We start from the raw sequence: 18,532 nt of genomic DNA on the forward strand, positions 1-18,532 counted from the left end.
GACCTTGTTGAGGACTGGAATAACCGGCTCTTGGCAGCCATTGATGAGATCGCGCCTAAGCGCCCTCTGCGACCCCGTCGAAACCGGGCCCCTTGGTTTACTGAGGAGCTCTGGAAAATGAAGCGGGATCTCAGACGGCTAGAGTGAGTATGGTGACGGACTCGTGATGGAGCCTCAAGAACATCTTATAGGACGCTTATGAAAGCCTATGAGATGGCTATGAAAGCTGCTAAGAAATCTTACTTTGCAGCTTCCATTGCATCTGCTAGCTCTCGCCCGGCACAACTTTTTAGAATAATTAGGTCAATAACGTCCTTAGGAGGACAACCAAATTTAAGCACAAATTCGACCCACAGCTGTGAGGCATTCGCGAGCTTTTTTGCGGAGAAAGTCCTGTTGCTCCGCCGTGACCTCCCTGCCAATTTAGATACAGTGATTGAACTGGAGGCCCCTCGACTGACTTCAGGTCCAGTGTTGGACCATTTCGATCGGATACTCCCTGCTGATGTGGATAGATTCCTCCAAGTTGGTAGGCCCGCCACCTGCCTCCTTGATCCGTGCCCGTCTTGGCTGATTAGGGAGTGTCCAGGTGTTGCGCGGACCCCCCCCCCCCGGTTGAAATTATCAATTTGTCCCTTGACATGGGGACATTCCCAGGGGAACTGAAGGAAGCAGTAGTGTGTCCACTCTTAAAGAAAACTTCATTAGATCCCTTAAAGGTAAAGGTAAAGGTACCCCTGCCTGTACGGGCCAGTCTTGACAGACTCTGGGGTTGTGCGCCCATCTCACTTAAGAGGCCAGGGGCCAGTGCTCTCCGGAGACACTTCCGGGTCACGTGGCCAGCGTGACATCGCTGCTCTGGCGAGCCAGAACCGCACACGGAAACGCCGTTTACCTTCCCGCTGGTAAGCGGTCCCTATTTATCTACTTGCACCCGGAGGTGCTTTCAAACTGCTAGGTTGGCAGGCGCTGGGACCGAGCAGCGGGAGCGCACCCCGCCACAGGGATTCGAAACGCCGACCTTTCGATCGGCAAGCCCTAGGCGCTGAGGCTTTAACCCACAGCGCCACCTGCGTCCCCATTAGATCCCTTAGACCTATCCAATTACCGCCCAGTTACAAATCTTCCATATCTGGGTAAGGTAATTGAGAGAGCGGTTGCTGAACAGCTTGGTAGGTTTCTGGAGGAAACATCGGCTTTAGATCCATTTCTGTCTGGTTTCCGTCCTAGTTTTGGGACCGAGACGGCTCTGGTTGCCCTAACAGATGATCTCCGTAGACAACTGGATCGAGTCGGGTCAGGACTGCTGATCCTTTTAGATTTGTCAGCAGCCTTTGACATGGTTGATCATGATCTTCTGGACCACCGCCTCGCAGACGTGGGGATACAGGGCATAGCCCGTAACTGGCTGTGCTCTTTTATCTCTGGTCGGGGACAGAGGGTGGCACTAGGGAGGGAAATGTTGTCGCGCCATTCCTTGGTGTGTGGAGTGCCGCAGGGCGCAATTCTCTCCCCGATGCTTTTTAACATCTTTATGCACCCCCTTGCCCAGATTATCCGGAGCTTTGGGCTGGGCTGTCACCAATATGCTGATGACACTCAGCTCTATCTGCTGATGGATGGCCACACTGACTCGGCCCCGAACAAACTGACCAGATGCTTGGAAGCTGTGGCTGGATGGTTTCGTGGGGGCCAATTGAAACTAAATCCTTCAAAGACAGAGGTCCTATGGCTGGGTCGGGATGGCATGGGGATGAGGGACCAACTCCCTTCTCTTGCAGGGGCCCAATTAGTGCCATTGCCTTCCGTTAAGAGTTTCCATGGAGGCGCAAGTTACAGCAACAGCCAAGGCAACATTTTCCCACCTTCGCCGCATCAAGCAGTTGGTCCCTCACCTTTCCCACCCCAACCTGGCCACAGTGATCCATGCGACGGTCATCTCCAGGCTTGACTACTGTAGTTCGCTCTACGCGGGGCTGCCCTTGAAGCTGACCCAGAAACTCCAGAGGGTGCAGAATGCTGCAGCGAGGCTCCTCACGGGGTCTCTGCCATGGGAGCATATTCACCCAGTGCTTTTCAAACTGCACTGGCTCCCGGTAGCGTACAGGGTCAGATTTAAGGTGCTGCTTTTGACCTTTAAAGCCCTTCACGGCCTAGGACCCTCATACCTACGGGATCGCCTCTCCCGGTATGCCCCACGGAGAGCCTCAAGGTCCATAAATAGCAACACCCTAGTGGTCCCGGGCCCTAAGGAAGTTAGATTGGCTTCAACCAGAGCCAGGGCCTTTTCAACTCTGTCTCCAGCCTGGTGGAACGCTCTGCCTCATGAGACCAGGGCCCTGCAGGATCTGATTTCTTTCCGCAGGGCCTGTAAGACAGAGTTGTTCTGCCTGGCCTTTAGCTTGGAGCCAATTTGATTCCCTCCCTCTCTTTCTTTTTTCCTTTCCTTCTCCTCCTGCGATGAGGCTACATTTTAATATTTTAATGTTTCAATATTTTAATGTTGTATTTTAATTTTGTTTTTAAGTTGTAATCATTCAACTTGTTTTTATTATTGCTTGTAAGCCGCTCTGAGCCCGGCCTTGGCTGGGGAGGGCGGGGTATAAATAAAAATAATAATTATTATTATTATTAATAATAGTGCTTCAGATGTCTGGTGCGGATGTGGCCCTGATAGGGTTGGGAGAGAATCCTGCTTAAAATCCTGGGGAGCAGCTGCCAGTCAGAGTTGACAGGAGGAGCCAACGGTCTGGTGTAGAATAAGGCATCTTCCTAGGTTCATATCCGGGGCGGACTGTGGTCTTTCAAATTTCAGCGGTGCCCAAAATTTGCCCCCACCTCTCACCTTCCATTCTGCTCAATTTGTGATCCCGTAGTTGTGATGTCCTGAGGTGACCCCCTAAGTTCATTGCCCAGTGCGCTGGAACTAGTCGCTCTGCCCCAAATCCACCTCTGTTCCTATTCATTGGAATCAGGGGTGCCAACTTGAATAAAATATTGGGGAGGGGGGAAGATAGGCCCCGTCCCACATAACCGATCATATGACGTGGTGCATGCATACCATTTGAATGGCAATGCCCATCAACTTTGGGGAGGTCCAGCCCCCTCAAATAATTTATGGGGGGGGGGGGCAAAGACCCCTTTGGCCCCTAGGAGTTGTGTTATGTACTAAGCTTGGATCCTAGCTCAATAGGGAAGTAGGATCCTAGAATGCAACAATTGATTGGTTTGCAGGAGAAGACCAATCAGGCTCCAGGAAGAAGTTAATCAGCCTATTAGGCTGGAAGGATCGTAGAATGCAACAACTGATTGGCCTGCAGGAAAAGACAAATCAGGCTCCAGGAGGGAAGCAGAATCAGCCAATCAGATGGGACTCATTGTGTAAATAATGTATATAAAAGCCTACGGTTTAGGGTGCAATTCAATCACTGTTTTACAAGCTGCAATAAAGAGCATGAGATTGGAATAAGGAGCATGGCATGGGCTTGCTTTTCTTCCTGACCTACATAAAGCCTTGCTTTAGACGTAACTGGAGAGACGAGAGCCCACATGTGCAATTGATTGCATTGCACTGGAGAAGCCATAATGATTAGATCACTTCAATGACCTGCCACGAAACGGTCTCCTTTTCCTACTGCGAGCAAAGGTCAAGTAGGAGGCACTTCCTGTCTTCGCTGGCTGACACGTGGCTGCCCTGTCGGCGACTCGTAGTCTTCCAGGCCCACAGCTTGGCAAGCCCTTTTCTTTTAACTGAAGCAAGCTTTCGAGTGGTGTGTTTATGCGTGTGTGTGAACAATGCGAGGCATTAAGGAGAGGCCTGGCCAAAACAGTGCGATGCCAAAAGGGTTTTAAAATAACCCAGCCGGCGGCAAAGGAAAATCTTTTCCGTATGGGCTGGGGGAAAGTGTCATCTGAAACTCTTTAAGGGAGTGTTTCCCCCTCGAAGGTCAGGCGTTTCTGCATCTCGGAGGAAGGTAGCATTGATCAGGAACTAACGGCAGCAGCGCTCTTGGGAAGGGATGTAGCCCAGTGCATCTTGCGCAGAAGTTTCCTGGTTCATCCTCCGGCTTCTTCAGGTAGGACTGGGAGAGAATCCTGCCTGGAAAGGTGGAGTGCTGCTGCCAGTCAGTGCAGACAGCACTGAACTAGGTAGACCAGTGGTCGGATTCATTGAAAGGCAGCTTGCTATGGTGCTGTGCCTTGCTTTGCAAGAAGCGTGGAGCTGCTGCTACAACTGGCAGCCTCACATACCCTCCAGCACATCTCCGATGAAAATAAGGACATCCTATTCCAACCTAGCAGTTTGAAAGCATGTCAAAGTGCAAGTAGATAAAGAGGTACCACTCTGGTGGGAAGGTAAACGGTGTTTCCGTGCGCTGCTCTGGTTTGCCAGAAGCAGCTTAGTCATGCTGGCCACATGACCCTGTACGCTGTACGCTGTACGCTGGCTCCCTCGGCCAATAAAGCGAGATGAGCGCCGCAACCCCAGAATTGGCCACGACTGGACCTAATGGTCAGGGGTGACTTTACCTTTATTCCACAACAACAACAACAACAACAACAACAACAACAACAACAACTTTATTATTTATACCCCGCCCATCTGACTGCATTGCCCCAGCTGCTCTGGGAAGATTCCAATATATATATATATAAACATGAGCGTCTGCTCATGTGCAAAGCGTGATTTAGCGCTTCTGCACATGCACGACTGTCGAAACCCAGAAGTAAACCGTTCCGGTACTTCTGGATTTCGGCGGTCTGTAACCCGAAAAAAACGCAACCTGAAGCGGCTGTAACCCGAGGTATGACTGTAAAACATTATAAAAAATTCCAGAGACAATAAAAATAATTTTAAAGGTCATAGAACGTTTATCAGATCTCTGGTGGAGCATTGAAGTTTGCTAGGTAGCTTTAGGCTCCACCAAAGTCCTTCGCTTTCTTGGCCCAGCCTACCTCACTAGATTATTGTGGAATAAATCAAGATCTAAACCGACTGCAACTTTCCTGCTTCCAGGGCTGTCTTCAGATGTCTTCTAAAGGCTGCACAGTTACTTATCTCCTTGATTCGGGGGTCGCAAAGCTTCATACACTCTCTGATGGAAATACGTATGTCCTAAGGGAAAACGGGACATTCCAGGCTCAAATCAGAAACTGGGCTGTCTTCTGTAAATCCGGGACTGTCCCTGGGAAAATAGGGACACTTGGAGGGTCTGGTCTCATGTGAGGCTTCCGCCCTCAGTAGCCCTGACTCTGGCACAAGCAGGAGAAAGGCTTCTTGTAGGGATGTCAAAGGGCACACCCTTTTTTGCCTTATAATGTCAGATTCTGCCCTAAATGGGTAGCAGGGATGTGCACCTCTAAGGGAAGGCCCAGGTGCATAGAATCGTAGAGTTGCAGAGCTGGGATGTGGTTGGAACTGTTGTAAACTGTTACGGAAGGGGGGGTGGCATGTCTTCTTCACCTTCTTCGCTACAATATATCCATTTATTCCCAATTGTCAATGTCAAAAGGGACAAAAATCTATAAAATCCATAGAAAATCAATGTGCCAAATTGCTCAATTTCTCTAGGACTCCCTCACACCTCCCCTGTCTTCCATAATCCCTCAAGCAAGGTGTCAAGACCCTAATCCTGTCAAATCACTCTGCCAAGCCTTTCCTCCAGGAAATGCCAGTACATGGACCATTGTCTTCTCAGTACATGGACCATTGTCTTCTCATCAGGATGTGCTTATCTGCGCATATCTCCAGCTCTGCATATTCCCCCTCCCTCCTCCATATGTTAAACCTCTTCTTAATGTATTCATGATGTCATCTGTGTAACCCAACCTCTCTTTAATGTATTCATGATGTAACTGGGATGTATTTTGCACTGTATTCTGGGACATAGAGGGAGTTTCAAAAGTTCATGTCCCCCCTTTCTCGCGGTTCAATCTCGTCTTGAACCTGTTGCGCAATAAACTTGGATCTTCTGTAGTTTGCTCCTGTGCCCGGCTGAGCTCATTTTCTTCCGCAGGGACCCGCGGACACTTAGTCCGATGAGCTGGGTGGCAGAGTAGCCCCGCACCCAGATTTTAGCCGTAACAAAACAAAAATTGCCCTTTTCCCTTATGAGGTATCCAAGAGCCCATACATAGTCCTTATGTAGGTTCCCTATTGGTAAGATCAAGCTTACTAGCTGCTTTGCTTCTCAATATTCTCTGGTTGGCCTCTGTTATTCTCTCCTACCAATAGGGAACCTATGTAAGGACTCTATATGGGCTCTTGGATACCCCATAAGGGAAAAGGGCATATTTTTTATTTACAACGGTGGGGGGGGGGTTGCCCCTCCAGCAAATCTCATTCACATGCAGCCCACTACCAAAATCAGCACAATCACTTTTGTGACTTTTGTGATTCGTCCCCACAAAACACTTCACCACAGTTTCTTCCTATCTATTCAAAGGACCTTTGCTGCATGATACCAAATGTTAACAATTCACTGATCAATGTATCTATGCACTGGCTCACTGGGAAAACTTCAGAAATTCATATAGACATGTGAGCTCAGCTCCTCAGCAGCCCCTCTGCCTGGGTCATAATTCCTGGCATCCTGATACCTGAGTGCCAGACAGGTAGCCATTCCAGAAATAACAAACCCAGATGAAGACAAAAGGGTGTGATTGACTTGGCTGGGAAACAGGGAAATGTAAATATCACTTTCGTTACACTTGATGGGTGTTTGGTGGAGGACAAGGAGAACCATGGGGCAGGGTCCAGGATGCTCAGATTACTGCTACCAGACCTCCCCTTTCATGATGTAACCATGATGTAGTTTGGGGGGGCGTGTAACATGGGAATTAAAGGTAAAGGGACCCCTGACCATTAGGTCCAGTCGTGACTGACTCTGGGGTTGCGGTGCTCATCTCGTTTTATTGGCCAAGTGTACAGCTTCTGGGTCATGTGGCCAGCATGACTAAGCTGCTTCTGGCGAACCAGAGCAGCGCACAGAAACGCCGTTTACCTTCCTGCTGGAGCGGTACCTATTTATCTACTTGCACTTTGACGTGCTTTCGAACTGCTAGGTTGGCAGGAGCAGGGACCGAGCAACGGGAGCTCACCCCGTCGCAGGGATTCGAACCACCAACCTTCTGATCGACAAGCCCCAGGCTCAGTGGTTTAACCCACAGCGCCACCCGCGTCCCAACATGGGGATTAGCAGCTAATAAAAGTTTGGGGGCTCTTTTGTTCGGGACTTCCATCTTGCTTCGTCTTGCAGTGAGTTGGAGTCCTGTCGTGACAGTTTCAATAAAGACCAAGCCTACTGGCTGCTGTTTTGCTCCAATTTTCCTGGTTGGTGTCCTTGCTTTTTTGTCCAAGGTAGCCCTCGGATTTCTCTGTTAACAGTTGTTCTTAAGGAGAGGCTGGACGGCCACCTGTCATATATGATCGAGATGACACCCCTGCATACTCATCGCAAAGTATTGGAAGACTCAAGATCTACCCACCCGGGAAGAGTGGCAGTTGAAGTTGATGGACTACATGGAATTGGCGGAAATGACTGGCAGAATCCGAGACCAGGGAGAAGAGATGGTGGAAGAAGATTGGAAGAAATTTAAAGATTATCTACAGAAATATTGTAAAATTAAGGAATGTTAGAAAGATGTTGGAATGAAGTTACATGGCTTTAGCAGAAATGTTATAAAGAATTAAGTACAATAGATTGTAAATGGACTAAAGGAAAAAATAATGTTAGAATTTGTCAAGTTAAATGATAGGACAGAAAATTGAGGAAGATGGAAAGGATTTGCTGAAACAATTAATAAGTGGAATACATAAAAAGGGAGGTGTGAGGAGGTCGCTGAAACAAGTAAAAGAAAGTTAATAACATTGAAAGTATTGGATGTGTTTTTTAAATTGTTTTTGTTTTATTTTTGTTATGTATATGTAGTATTTTTGTCTTTGTATTGTATTGTATGGTTTTGTTATGTTTAATTCTTTTTCTTTTTTCCTGTAACTTTCAAAACTTTAATAAATATTATCTTAAAAAAAGAGAAAGAGATGACACCCCTGCATTGCAGGGGGTTGGACTAGATGACCCTCGGGTCCCTTCCAACTCTACAATTCTAAGATTCGGGTTTAATTTGGAGGCTCCTATGTGTTTTATATTGCTCTGTTATGCCCTCGTGAACTGCCTTGATTTTCTTTGGGAAATCAGGTGAGATAAGTAGTATAGTTTGGCTGGTGTTGGGAGAGAAAGGGTTTCTAAACGCTGAGTGGGTTCCAAGGGAGCCAGGTGAAAATGAACAGTGAGCAACAGAACCTGCTGCACTGATGCAACCCTACACCCCAAGAGTAGATTATATCAACCTCCTCTAATGGGATTTCAGCCCTCTGGACACGCCTGTCCCACATCGCTCCCTCCCTACATGCGCCACCACTGTCAAAGGTGTCAGCACAAACTGCTGCTGTGCCTGGCAATCATAGCGATGTGGCTCTGTGGCACCAAGAAGTAACTTGGCTCCAGGCTGTGCCATTAGGCGGTGCTTATGCTGAGTCAAGCATCAGGTGTCCATTTGTGCAAGCGCAGCTGAACACTTTTGGAGACGCAGAGCGGACGACTTTTTGTTCCTTCTCCGTCTCCATCTCCAAAGCAGCTTGTCACCAGGACCTGTCTTGCGAGACTTTAGAGGGCTACGCCCAAAGAATCCCGTCTGCTCTCTGACCCTCCAGCTGTTCTTTCTACCTGGACAGTTCCACCCAGCTTGTCTCTGCATTTCAGCAACTTCCTTTCCTGTCCTGCTGGGGTTGTTGGTTCCAGCTGTTGCGACAAGCTGTGCCTAAACTGTCGGTGGTGACAGACTATCACCAGAGCACAGCTCTAAGCCTTGCACTGGCTGGCCATGTGCTTTGGGGGGCAGGTTCAAGGTTCTTGTATTAATTCACAAGTCCCTTAACAACTTGGTCCAGGACACCCAAAGAGACCAAAGGACTGGAGGACAAGTCCAAGGAATGGGAACATACTGGACCAAAGGTCGCCCCATGAAAGGTCTGGAAAAACAAAAACACATTTTCCTGGAGCCAAAACATTGAAGATGGGTCTCCCTGGGGGTGGTGTTTACTACAAAAAAGGCCGGCTGCAAACAAGGCCATTGGATTGGCACTGGTTACATCATCAAGGAATCTCTTCCCAGTCCCCGGAGCTGTTTTTCAACAGCTTTTAAAATGACCCCTTTTCATCTTAATAAACAATTGATGGAAAGATGTACAAATGTGCATGTGGTGCTTCAGAAAAGGAACAGAAGAACTGGGTGGGCCAGCTGAAAGTCAGGTTGGCGGGGAGAGAATGAGAGCTGACCGAGGATTTGACTTGAAGAACGCACATCTGTCATGCAGGCAGCAAAGCTGGGCTTGTTTCGACGGTGGAAAACCCACGCTGGCCTCTCTTGAAGTGTGACGTCTGCCTCTCTCCATCTTTATACCTTTTCCCGTCTCAGCTGTTTGTGACATCATTCTTGGCAATGCTAGAGATGATTGCGAATCAGAGGGGCATGTCTGAGTGAAGAATGAAACTTTCTTCAAGCGCTTCAGTGCTATAAATAAGGAGAAGCTTCGGATATCAAGGCGGTGCCATTTTCCTTCTAAACTTCTCCCCTGCCCTGGAGGAATCATTGGCGGTTTGAAATTCTGGTAGGATCGGTAGGGAGCAGGTACCATGTCATTTGCAAAATGCTGCTTAGCACTGCAAAGTAAAACAGATGATCTCCTCGGCCTCAATACACCATCATCCCAACCAATACTAGCCACACATTTCACCAGTATCAAGCTAGCTCACCTGGTTTCTGATTCCTATGGGTGTGCTCACATTGCCAGTTTACTGCTGGAATTACTGGGATCACTGCAGGCTTTGCTCTCGCTGCTGTAGTGTTTGCACCGGACGGCAGTAGCTGGCGCTACATTTTCTTCTCTGCTCCTGCCGCCGCGGAGTTTGCCCCAGACAGCGCTGGTTTGGTGTCCTATTTTCTTCTCAGCCCGAGGAGTGAGCAGAAAGAGTTCATTCCACAAGTGCCAGCGTGGACCATACAGAAGAAGCGAAGTATTTTCATACCAGGACAAACTGCTGCTGTTTGATAAGGTAGGTGCAACCACATCCTTAACTATATAGGGCACTTCCAGGCCGTTTGGGGTGGGATTCAGTCATGCGCTGGTATATTAGGGCTGCGCAATTAAAGCTGATTTGGAGCTGCTGTTTTGCCAAAATATCAGGCTTTTTGCTACAAGGAACACAACGGTTGGGAGAACTGCAGAATAGCACCTACTCTGATGCAATGTCATCTAGCCTCTCTGCAAACAAATCAGAACAAATGCTCCTTAAATAGCCAACAGCCTCTATCTCCCTGCAAACAAATCACGCTGAATGCTCAATGAACAGGATGCCTGGAACTGTCCTGTAGTTGGTAAGGTTACTATCCTGCTAATACTTTCTTGGGGTTAGGGAAACGGGAAACTGCCTTATATAGAGTCATATCAATGCTCCATCTATACCTAACTGGAAACAGGTTGCCAGAAGAGGACATTTCCAGAACTACTTGGACATGCCAGGAATGAACTGGGGGACTTATTTTTTATGCAACGCAGGATGCTCTACTGCTGAGCTATGGTCATTGGTTGAGCTCGGCAGGACTTACTTCCAAGGCTTGCGCTGCAAGAGCGTGGGCTATGAGACACAAAGTCTTGGGTTCAAATCTCAGCAAAATGAAATGCAGCTTGGGCCCATGGAGATTTACCTGGAAGGAAATCCCACTGCATTCAGCAATACTATTTGCACAGAAATCCTAAGTATATTTATCTAGTAAGTGACATTAAAGGTAAAGGCAAAGGACCCTCGACAGTTAAGACCAGTTGCGAATGACTCTGGGGTTGCGGCGCTCATCTCACTCTATAGGCTGAGGGAGCCGGCGTTTGTCCACAGACAGCTTCCGGGTCATGTGGCCAGCATGAATAAGCTGCTTCTGGCAAACCAGAGCAGTGCATGGAAACGCCATTTACCTACCTCCCACAGTGTTACCTATTCATATACTTGCACTTTGAAGTGCTTTCAAACTGCTAGGTGGGCAGGAGCTGGAACCGAGCAATGGGAGCTCACCCCATCGCGGGGATTCGAACTGCCGACCTTCTGATCAGCAAGCCCTAAGCTCAGTGGTTTAGACCACAGCACCATCCGCATCCCTAGTGTCATTAGGCAAACCATTATCTAAGCTGCAATTCATCCCCACCTCCACCTCCACATCTATAGCATGGTGGTAATTGTGCTAGCCTACCTTACAGGACAGTTGTAGATTACTGTCTGTAAGATGTTTGGAATAGTTGAAGGACTCTAAATATAAGTCAGCTAGATTTGCGGGACTACAAATAATGGCAGGCATTTGATTTTTTTTAAAAAAATCTTGGCCTCATCGCTTGCCTGCTTCCTCAAGGTTCCCCCAGAGAATCATGTGATTCAGTTTGGGGACCTGCAAAAATCTGTTTTAGATCTGCATGGAATTCTCTTCAAATCAACTTAGCTGCCAATGGAAATAAGCCATCCACCTGTATGAAAAAATAATAATCTTTCATTGGTTCTGGCATGCACAATGACTCATTTTATGCTGCCTGAAAGGGTTTTGGCACTGAACTGTTTTAGAAAAGAGAGAGAAATGACAACTTTGTATTCAGCAGAGTCCTAACAATTTTGCCGTTTGTGTACTAATGCATGCTGTTTGCTAAGATAAAAATCTGAGAATTAAGAAATTCCAGAGGTTATACTGTGGAGTTTGATGAGGTCAGGGTGATGTGGCAATGCAGTTTGATGGGGTCAGGGTGATGTGGCAATACAGTTTGATGAGGTCAGGGTGATGTGGCAATGGGATGGTCAACTAACGTCCTGCAATGTTGCATCTTGTCCACACCCAGATTTTTCCCACCCCTCAAACTGGGATTCAAGACACCACTCCTTACCTGATAAGCATCCTTCCACTAGAAGATGAGGCTACCTTCAAAACAACAACAACAACAACAACAACAACAACAACAACAAAATATTTATATCCCACCCTCCCCAGCCAAAGCCGGGCTCAGAGCGGCTAACAACAGTAAAATGATACAACATTCTAAAATCATTTCATTATAAAATCAGTTCAAATCAGATTAATGGCAACCACTGGGCTAGAGTTCTGTGAGGATTGCCAAAGGAGGGGGTCAGGCTGTGCCCTGGCCAAAGGCCTGGTGGAACTGCTCTGTCTTGCAGGCCCTGCGGAAATATGTCAAGTCCCGCAGGGCCCTAGTCTCTTGTGACTTGTGCGATTGGTTCTCTCTCCCAGTTTGCATAAGCACACTGTCAAACAATGCACATTTATGCCAAGGCTGTGCATGCTCCCATTTACTCTGCATCCAGCGTGCTCACACCGTTGGTTTGTGGCACTGTGTACACATGGCACCGGCCACAATCCACATCTATCTCAAGAAATGCTGTGTTCTGATGCATCCCACCCTCTTTCCCAGATGACCTTTGATCCGAGTTGAAAATATACCGTAAGCAATATGAAGACACCCATGCTACTTCTTCGCCCACTGGTGTGGCTAGACAGTGGGTGACTTGAAAACGCATCAAACTGTACCTATGTCTATCATGATGTGCAATTGCTATTTGAAACACAGCGTGAAAAACTCCCTGACCTCCTTGCATTTATGCCGGTAATGTGTGCGTAGTCCAAAGATGTTTTGACAGCAACTTCCTTTTTTTTTTAATCTGTTGTGCATACATCTGCAGGGGAAAGAAAGAGTCCCTCTAACAGTGAACTCAGGCCATTAGGACTGGAGCCAAAATGGGGCCAGTAAGAATCAAGAAGGTCTGCTTAAGGGAAGTACAAAAAGTCTTTGAAAAAGACCTAAGCGGGCAAAAATCTCCCCAAAAGGAGCCCAGCAAGGACTGATCACACCCCGTAGCCACAGAATGTTGGCTATTAGTTGGAAAAGAAAAAATAGAAAAGGCATGTATGCAATGGAATATCCAGGAATGCAATGGAATATCCTGGAGGAGGGCCTGCCTGCCTGGAACCCTGAACAGGAGAATAAGAGAATCATACAATTGTAGAGTTGGAAGGGACCATGAGGGTCATCTAGTCCAACCCCGCCAGGCAGGAATCTTTTTGTCCAATGTGGAGCTCGAACCCCAAACCCTGAGATAGAGTCTCATGCTCTGCTGACTGAGCTAGCCCAGGTTCAACTCTTCTTAAAGGTAAAGGGACCCCTGACCACTAGGTCCAGTCGTGGCCGACTCTGGGGTTGCGGCGTTCATGTCGATTTACTGGCCGAGGGAACCAGTGTACAGCTTCCGGGTCATGTGGCCAGCATGACTAAGCTGCTTCTGGCGAAACAGAGCAGCGCCCTGAAACGCTGCTTACCTTCCCGCCGGAGTGGTACCTATTTATCTACTTGCACTGGTGTGCTTTCGAACTGCTTGGCAGGTTGGCAGGAGCAGGGACTGAGCAACGGGAGCTCACGCAGGGATTTGAACCGCTGACCTTCTGATCGGCAAGCCCTAGGCTTTGTGGTTTAACCCACAGCACCACCTGGGTCCTCTTCTTAGGTGAGGATAAATGGCAACATTTTGCTGCAGATCCTGCTGTTACAAACTTCTGTTTTTAAAAACAGACCTAGGGGCTAATCCCCTCCCAAGGGAAGGGTGCTCAGAACATGCTAAGAGGCAGTTGTCCTTAGCTCCTTTCTTTGGTAGGGAACACACTTTGAATGAAGTGTGATGTAATAACTGGAGAGCACTGTGTTTAGATGCCGGAAACCCGAGATTCAACTTCCTCCCCGGCTCTGACGCTTGCTGAGTGAGTCACTCTTTCTCTGCCTAACTTCCTTGCAGGCTTCTTACTAGTCCAAAATGTTGCTCCGAGGTCCTTGAGAAACAAGCAACAGATGTAACAAACAAAGAACTGGTTCTGCCCAAGGGAATGGCACTTTGTGCATGCTCTGAAGCTGTATCCTTGGGCCTTTTTGTTTCCTCTAGGAGGGAGAAACAAAATCCCGCTTTGAGGATAGTCAGTGAGAAGGATGTGCTCTGAGTCACCAGGTCCTTAGGTCGTTTTCTGGAGAGGAGAAAAAACATTTAAGGGAAAGTCAAATTTGGATGTGCCCTGCCTGAGTCACACATAGGTGGGCAGACTTCAAACTGGATATTTTTTGTTAGTAGATCACTGAGATTCCCCAGTTGGATGCAGGTGGAAAACAGCGGTGGGGTATATTCTTAGAATTATAGGACAGGGTGCCTCTGAACAGCATCAGAGCTGAGTGCACAGTTCGGTCCTGCAAAAACCCACTCCTGGTTTTCACAGCAAGCTTTCCACCTTCAGAGGAAGGCTATTTTGCTGCTGCTTTCAGCAAACGATTGGAATAGCTGATTTATTCTGAAATGACCTGAGAGATCTATTAGCAGATCCTGATGCATCTTCAGCAACTCCCATGCTTGCTCTGAGGCACCTGCCCAGCTCACACATCATGGTAAAATCAGAGTTAATGATTTACCGCAATGTAAATGCACTGATCTTGGTCACTTTACTCTCCAGTTGCTCCAAGGAGAAGCATGCAAACAAGCTACAATCCCTGGCTTAGTCTTAGGTCTGAGTATTCAGACAACCCACGACTAGCGAGCCAAGAACAAACATGGTCTACGGATCGTGGTGTTCTTGGGAGTGAATAAACTCCTGTCCGGATTTAACACGATTGCGGTTTATTTTCCCTGCACAAACTTATTTGTAAGATTTCTCACTTGGTTCCAGGGTGGACTAAGATAATATAGTATAGCTATGAAAACACACAGAATCATTACAATCCTAAAAGAAGTAAAACAATTAAACATTGAAGAGAAGGGTATAAATTCAATGAAACATGCAGGTCCCACAAAAACGAAACACCTTAATGTGTCAAAGGCCAAGGTAAAGAGGCAATTCTGCAGCATATGCTGGAAGCTGTACAGTGAAAATGCTAGACACGCCTCTGTAGGGAGCGAGTTCATAGAATCATAGTTGGAAGGGTACCCAGAGGTCATTTAGTTCAACCCCCTGCAACGCAGGAATCTTAGCTAAAGAGAGATGGCCATTCAACCTCTGCTTAAGAACCTCCAAGGAAGGAGAATCCACAACCTCCTAGGAAGGTGAGTTCCACAATATGGGGGCTGCCACAGAGAAGGCCCTTCCCTTGGCTGCCTTCCCCACACTTGGGGAAACTGCTGAGAGTGCACGCTATGTGAATGATAAACCCTGTGGAGGTGGGTAGGGATGGAGGAGCAAAGCAGGCAAGGTCGGTGCTTCTGCAGCAAGCCATTAATTGCGATTAAGAGCGGTAGACTCGTAATCTGGTGAACTGGGTTCGCTTCCCCGCTCCTCCACATGCAGCTGCTGGGTGACCTTGGGCCAGTCACACTTCTCTGAAGTCTCTCAGCCCCACTCACCTCACAGAGTGTTTGTTGTGGGGGAGGAAGGAAAAGGAGAATGTTAGCCGCTTTGAGACTCCTTAGGGTAGTGATAAAGCAGGATATCAAACCCAAACTCTTCTTCTTCTTCAGTTGGGACCCCAGTTCCAGACAGCCTGAGTCAGAATGGCCAATGGTCATGGAATGATGGAAACTGTGGTCCAAAGCCATAATAATAGAGAACCACAGGCTTCCTACCCAATTTAAGGAGGTGTGGGGTGGAACTATGGGTGTCCAAAAGTCCTGGAATTTGACACACACACACACACACACGAATTTGTAAATCTGTCTGTGCTTGGCTACCCAGAGCTGAAATACATGACCTTTCACGTGCTCTTTCAAACTCATGCATTTGTAGGGAATCCTGAACCTCGCAGAGAGAGAAGGCAGGTAGCCGAGCCACAACACACAACCATCCATCATGCGGCAATGGACCATGGATACTGCTCTCCTGGCGCTGGATCACACCCAGGTTCACATGTACCGTACGTAGCACAGAGGAAAAGATCCATGCACATGAAAGCTTATACGCAGAACAAACTTAGTTGGTCTCTACGGACCAACTGGACAATTTTCTATTTTTTATATTTATTTTGGCAGAGAGAGAGAGAGAGAGAAAGAAAGAAAAGACCTGAAATACAGGACAAAACTGTAGGCAGGCATTTTACACTGAAATACGGGATAATCCTGCTTTGTACAGGACAGGTAGGTGCCCGGATGGGTGCCATGTACCTGCATGGCCCTGGCGCCAAAACACATGGGTGCCCGACCCCTCTTTGTGGGGGGGGTGGGGAGTTTTGTGGGTGCCCCCCCCCAAGGAGCTGGCACCTATGGGTGGCAACCGTAGGACTGGATTACCCTTGGGGGTCCCTTCCCAGTCTTAAGGAAGGGCCCTGTGGCCGGCAAACCACAGCCAGAGACAGGGGAACTCTGCACGCGCTCAGAGACCCCCGTGCGCGCGGATGCAGAAGAGGAAGAGGAGGAGGAGGAGGGAGGCCGCTTGGCTGCGGCTCCGTCGGCTCCGTTTCTCCGCTTTAGCCGGCGCCATGGAGGTCCTTCGGAGCCAGGCCGGGCCCGCCCGCGAGGAGGAGCCGGGCGGTGGGCGGTCCGTGGTCGGCGGCGGAGGCGGAGGCGGAGGCCGGGCCGCCGAGGAGCAGGCAGGCCGCCGGTCGTCGCCTCGCCGCCGCAGAGCCAGCAGCTGCCGTCGTCGCGGGGTCCGCAGGGCGACGCCGCCAGCACCGCCCGCAGCGAAGCCGAGAGCCCCGCTCGCCCCACCGACCCACCGCCTGCCCGCTTCTCCCCCGGCACCGCAAGAGAGAGGTAGAGGCGGACCCCGGGGTGCCCGGCACCCCCCAGCCGGCGCCCCCTCCTCCAGGCAGCCCCTTTCTCTGCTCATTATTGGGGGGCAGAGGGGGAAGGGCCCCCCACCCCCACTCATTTCTCCGCAGGCTTGAGGCGCCCCCCCCAAAAGAAACCCCGAGGTACTCTTGAGGACCGTTCTGGGGCGTCCCCAAATCTTGGGGTACCCCGGAGATAACCATTGTGAGGTGCCCACCCCAGTCCTGGGGTGATCTTGAGGACAGCCACCCCTCAGTCTTGGGGTGCTATTGAGGACCGTTATGTGGGGGCTCCCCCAAATATTGGGGTCCCATTGAGAACCTTTAGGAGGAGAGGGCCCTTCCTGCCCCCAGTTTTGGGGAAGGGGCTCGTTATCATTTTATCTGGGGACACCCCCTAGATCTAGGGGAGTAAAGGCGTCCCTCTCCCCTCTGCTTTATCCTAAGCTTGGGTGGGTGAAGTCCTGTTTCTATTAATAAAACTCCCCACAATTTTCAGACGGGGGGGGGAAGAGTTCTCCAGTTATTTCTTTGGGGGGGGATGGGCTATGTAGCCCCTCTACTCAATATCTCCTCAGTCTCATGTCCCTGTGTGTGTGTGTGTTTTACCTATTGTCATATGAGGTAGCAAAGCTCTCTTTCTCCCCCTTCCCCTTTCACTTTGATCACTTCTTAGGATTTTCCCTATGGGTGGGTGGGAGAAATGGGGATGTTTTTATTTATTTAAAAGGGGAGGGGGGTTGTTGCACATTTCCTCCCCCAGAATCTGCTTGGGAGCCTGGACTGCAGAGGGGTCCTGTTGGAGACTGCAGGTACCTATCCTTCCCTTTCTCTCCCACCCCTCCCCAATTATAATTTTTTTTTTTTGGGGGGGGAGAATAGCAATTCCCTTATCATTTCAGGTATTGAAGCCCCTGCCCCCAGTATCTTCCAGTCTCCCATTAGGTAAGGTGGTGTGCTTGGGGTGCTGCTGTTATTCTTTAAGGCGATGAGCAAACCCTTTTGTAAATGATTCCTGAGCCTCCCTGAAGCTCAAGGTTGTGTGTATACTTTTTTTTTGGGGGGGGGGTACATAGGGGCAGATGTTTGTTTTGTCCCTTACTGCAGACAAGTGCCACCCCATTTGTTTGAGGGCTCGCGTTGGGGACCAGAATCCTCCCTGCTAGTTACACCCACAGAGGATCGCCTTCCTTTTCTTTTCACCTTAGTTCCTAATGACACATCTCTCTATCTTTCTCCCTCCCTCCCTCCCAACGCCCCACCTCCTGCCTTTTTTCAGGATCATTTCCTCTTTCTGTGTCTGCATGAGAGCATGTGAGATTCCAATAGCAAGAGCAACAACATACCCAGCCCTTTCCCAGAGAATAAAGACTTCTTTATCCTCCCGTTAATTGCCCTCTGATATTATTTCTCTCTCTTCCCCCTTCCAAATGTCACAAAAGATGAAATATGAGAGCAGTCCGTTTCTAAAAGATAACATGTGTACGCTCATTTACAATCAGATGCCCTGGGTTGCTTCTGCAAGGGATGCATGCGCTCAGAATGATGGACACAAAAGCAGAAAGAGAGGGTTTGTGGGGTTTTTTTTTAAATTCACATGCACCAAGCTCCTTCCCTGCCCCCACTAAATTTATATTAAAACCAGAACAAATGTGAGGTTCTGTGCTGCTCTTTAATAGGTAGATGGTATTTGTCAAT

At 48.7% G+C, this 18,532-nt stretch overlaps 1 protein-coding gene and 1 long non-coding RNA gene across 3 annotated transcripts in view; one reads left to right on the forward strand and one right to left on the reverse strand.

Moving 5' to 3' along the window:
- Positions 1-18,532, reverse strand: part of LOC307224471 — a 560,506-nt gene that overhangs the window by 34,086 nt on the left and 507,888 nt on the right. The gene's annotated exons all lie outside the window — the stretch shown is intronic.
- The window catches only part of SMOX (spermine oxidase), a 45,785-nt gene continuing 43,918 nt past the window's right edge, over positions 16,666-18,532 (forward strand). For both annotated transcript variants that reach the window (XM_079990936.1, XM_079990938.1), the window contains exon 1: positions 16,666-16,817. The gene's annotated coding sequence lies outside the window, so the exon portion shown is untranslated. The remainder of the gene's footprint in view (positions 16,818-18,532) is intronic.

The sequence above is a fragment of the Podarcis cretensis genome (assembly GCF_951804945.1).
Source record: "Podarcis cretensis genome assembly, chromosome: 9".
NCBI classification, from domain to species: Eukaryota; Metazoa; Chordata; class Lepidosauria; order Squamata; family Lacertidae; genus Podarcis; species Podarcis cretensis.